Here is a 4,740-nt window from a genome sequence, read left to right on the forward strand (position 1 = left end):
ATGGTCAATTTGCATGTTTCTCTTTTATTAGATTAGATAGCCAAAATAGGGCAGCAACCTAGGTGTCCATTAATAGATGAATGGATAAGTTTCCACTGTGACATATCAGTAGTCTTTGACCACATCATGGTAGTATTTAGATTTTAACTTTGATATTGAAAAATAATCACATTATGGCTAAATCTCCTCAAGACTTAAGCCATCTAAATATATAAAAGCCTAAGTGACCATTACGACAGAATGACCAGTCGCTATGATGTGCACTGACCATCAAGGAGCAGACGCTCAATGCAGGAGCTGCCCCCAGCCTGCAGGCCCTGATCGCTGATGGGGCCTACTGGCCAACTTCCTGGTTCCTCCCCACAGCCGGCAAGCTCTGATTGCCTGATTGGGGCCAGGTCCCCAGGCTGGGATGGGGAACTGGCGGAGGGTGGTGGCAGACGCAGCCCCTTCCCAGGGGGGGCCAAGGGCCAGCTCCCCCCTTGGGGCTGGCAGCAAACCTCCTGGGTCCCTCCCCCCGGCCAGCGGGCCCCGATTAGTCCACCGCTCACCTGTCACAGTGGCAGTTGGCCCCTCCCCCCATGGTGGTGACCCCTCCCCCTAGCCGGCAGGTCCTGATCAGGGCCGGGCCCCAGGCTGGGACACGGAACCCGGGGTGGGTGGTGGTGGATGCGGGCGATGAGGGAAGGAGGAGGCGGGGAGTTGGGGAACCTGATCGTCCCTGATCTCCGTCCAGGCCTAGGGATCCCCCCCCCCCCATGCACAAATTTCATGCACTGGACCTCTAGTTAAAAATAAAAGTCATTCACGGACCTTTTATTCAGAGTCATAAGCCACTTCAGAGTAGCAACACCTTGAAGGTTTACTAGGATACTTAGATGTGAATTACCCTGTTTGCTGAAAGTATAAGAATGTCCTAAAAGAAATGATAACAGAAGTTTTTAGGGTGTTTGATGGATTAAAACTGTGCTCTTGAATTTACTATTTTTCTTTTTTTACTGAAGCAGAAAGGACCAATTAATAGTCTTCCTTGGTTATCAGAGTATCTGCTCAAAGAAAGTTACTTTAACAGAATAGTATGTGATTAAATGCTTAATACTATTTTGTAATTTATCAGTTATCTATATTCTCATCTTTAAACTTTGTAGTATATAAATGTATTTGCAGAAACTGCACAGGACATCAAGTTCTTCAGGTGTTTTCCATTTTGTATGTACTCCAATCTTCCATTTCTAGGTTGGAAAATGGAAGAATATGTCACTTCTATAAAGGTTGGAATAATGTTAATACTTTGCCTTTTTCCTTGTTGACAGGAATTGAACAGATTCTCTGAGAAAATATATAATCTTTTAAAAATATAATAATTTACTAAGTATCTACCAGTCTTCATACTATCCTTCATAAAAGTATAGGTTGTCAAAATATGTGTATAATACACAATGGTAGTGCAACAGTGAAAACTTGCCTAGGAATTATACTTTCAGAACTTACACTGCGGGCGTCCCATTGCCTTCTTCATTTACTATTTTTTTAATTCTACCTTGCTGACAATACAATAGAAATACCAGCAGGATAATAAGTAATAAGAGGAACTATTGCTGTGATTGTAATACCAATCTAACAAATGATTGGAAGGTAAAGTGAACAGGCTAGAAATCTAGATTCATGGAATTGTAAGATATATAATGCACACCAGAGACAATGTAGTCCAGTGTCCTGATAGAGGCAGAACTAGAGCATCTTTCTACTAAGCTGTACATATTATTGGCTTTCTGGAAATTGAGCTAATTATTCCTAAGAAGATATGACGACATAAACATGTTTCTTGGATTTTAAAAAAGCTCATTCATTCATTATAAATATTTATCTAGTGTCTACTATGTGCAAAACACCATTCCAGGCTCTGTGGTTGAGGGGAAGATGCCGTGTTTCTATTACCTGAAACTCATGAAAATAGCCTGTATGGAAGGCTTTCCAAAGTAATCATATAATCCAGTTTCAGATGACCCCTGTTGAAAGAAAAATAGGAAGTATCAACAGATTCCAATTGACTATATAATAAGCAAGGAGGAAAACAAAAGAACAGCATGGACAGAATAGTGTAAGATAGGCCAAAGCCCAAATGAACTAATCATTGTGAAAATAATTGGAAAATGTTTTCTTTCTAAGCTAAATTCTTATCTAAAAAAACGAACACGTTTGAGGATATCTGTGCACCGAACTGCTATATTACTTTTATATTTCTACAGCTAGACCTTAAGACTTTTGAGGATAAGTACTATGATTTATATCCCCAATGCCTATTAAAGTTCTCAGTTAAAAAAATTTAAATGAATGGGTTAAACAAACATGGTTAAAAAATATTATTTTGCTTGCCATTTTTACCTTTTAGGAGCTACAAGAGGGGTAAACATGGAGACAAAGTAGGATCTTTAGTACAAAAAGCTCTGCTTTTTTTCCTCCCTTTAATTTGCCCATTATTATTGCTACCCAAATCTGTAAAATAATGAAAGACAGCATAGTTGGAAAGAAACCTGTGGTTATGGAGAAGGGAGATACACGGTAAACCATGAGCCTTATCTGAGGTAAGTTGAAAAGGTTCACTTATCATGTGGATCTAGAGAGAGGCTCTTGACTCACTGTTTCTAGTAGTACTGATAGCATAAGTCAGTTAGATGAATATAGTAACGTAAAGAAGTAAACCCAGTAACAGTGTTCTAATAGTCTGATTTGTACCGTTACTCTTCACTTTAGAAATTCATTAAAGTGAACTAAATTTGTAAAGATACATGGTTTAAAGATCAAATAATTCAGAAGGGATTATGATGAAAAGTAACAACATGTGCCCTGTTGTGCCCATGCCTTCCCCTGCTCCCAAGAGGGAACCATTTAATTGTTCCTACTCATGTTGCTGACTCCTGGTCCAGATGGGAGAGGGAATTTGAGGAAAGACAAAACTCTGCCATTGTGTTTTCTTTTTAATTCATCAACCTTAGAAATTACTTGGTGATTTCCTGCCTTGATAAATGAGTATTTGATTCATATCTCCCCTCCTAATATAGTCATGTCACTATTTTTACTTTTTCTTGGCTGCTTTTGTAACTTGTAACTTCCGAAAACTTTTAGTTAATTCTTTATTTCTTGCTCCATCAACTATGCATACTAGCCTGTCATTTTTCCTTTTCCTTTCTCCTTTCCCACCAACTGTCATGTATATTAATGTAAAATTTTTGTTTGATTCTAAAAATTGAAAATGCATTAGGACTTATTTTTTCTATTATCACTCTTTATCATTCCACACCCAAGTAGTATCCTATATGAGTACATTTTCTTCCTTATACAGTTGTCTTCTCTACCCCACTTCCCCCACCCGAACTCACTGGCTGCTTTCATCCCCTGCTTAAATTTCTCAGGCTTCTCAAGGAGAGAGTCACAGTCTCTGAAGGCCTCTTGCTCTCATATATCTGTCCTTCCTCAAATTCCCTCTCCCATCTGGGCTGTTTAGCTGTTTATGTCAGCTGCATTGCTACTCTTGACTTTTCCTTCATCTTTTTCTGGGTTGGATTCATTATTTCTGGATCCTATGTCACTGTTTTTTTGTTTTCTCTTTTGATTTATTGCAGTCTTCATGGCTTCCTAAGAAGTGATAAGATGCCTGAAGCCTTGAATGTCTAAAAGTCCTTCTATTATTAAACTTTTTTAGTGGTTTGATTGAATATATGGTTGTAAATTGAATACTGCTTTACCTCAACTCTGAGGGCATTGCTTTATTCTCTTTGATCATCCTTACTTTGCTGGTGACCTCTTGTTTGTTTTGTTCCTGGTAGTCTATGGGGTCTTCTTTTTAAGTGTTCATGTAATGAGATTTTAGAATGCTGAATTTAGCTGTGGGTCTTATTTCATTTATCATTCTGGGTACTTCCATCTGAAGATTCATAGTCTTTCTTTTTTTTTTAAATCCTTATTGTTGAGAGTATTACAGATGTCCCCCATTTTTCACCCCATTGCCCTCCTCCACCCAGTTCCTGCCCTGTCCCAGGTCTTCACCACCCTATAGTCTGTGTCCATTGGTAATGCATATCTATACTAATAAAAGGGTATATGCTAATTAGACCAGACATCTTCTGGACATCTTCCGGACATCCTTCTGGACAAAGCCATGGTGGCAGGGGCCGAGGCAGAGGCGGTTAGGGGCGATCAGGCCGGCAAGGGGGAGCAGTTAGGGGGTGATCAGGCTGGCAGGCAGAGGCAGTTAGGGGTGAACAGGTCGGTAGGCAGAAGTGGTTAGGGGCGATCAGGCAGGCAGGGGACCAGTGAGGGGGCGAACAGGCAGGCAGGGGAGCAGTGAGGGGGCGAACAGGCAGGCAGGCAGGCAGGCGAACAGTTAGGAGCCAATGGTTCCGGATTGCGAGAGGGATGTCTGACTGCCGGTTTAGGCCCGATCCTGCAGGAATTGGGCCTAAATTGGCAGTTGGACATCCCCAGAGGGATCCTGGATTAGAGAGAGTACAGACTGGGCTGAGGGACCCCCCTCCCCCCACCCGCACGAATTTCGTGCACCGGGCCTCTAGTCTACACTAATAAAAGAGAAACATGGTAATTAGCGTACGACCGCTACCCTTTTCATTGGCTAATCAGTGAGTATATGCAAATTAACTGTCAGCCAAGATGGCGGCCGGCAGCCAGGCACTGAAGCGAGCAGGGAGGCTTGCTTGCTGCAGACTCCAACGTTCCCCGCCT

At 41.5% G+C, this 4,740-nt stretch overlaps 1 protein-coding gene across 6 annotated transcripts in view; it reads left to right on the top strand.

Moving 5' to 3' along the window:
• Positions 1–4,740, top strand: part of STXBP5 (syntaxin binding protein 5 (tomosyn)) — a 157,778-nt gene that overhangs the window by 18,291 nt on the left and 134,747 nt on the right. The window lies entirely within an intron of this gene.

The sequence above is a fragment of the Myotis brandtii genome, unplaced genomic scaffold (assembly GCF_000412655.1).
Source record: "Myotis brandtii unplaced genomic scaffold, ASM41265v1 scaffold8, whole genome shotgun sequence".
Lineage (NCBI taxonomy): Eukaryota > Metazoa > Chordata > Mammalia > Chiroptera > Vespertilionidae > Myotis > Myotis brandtii.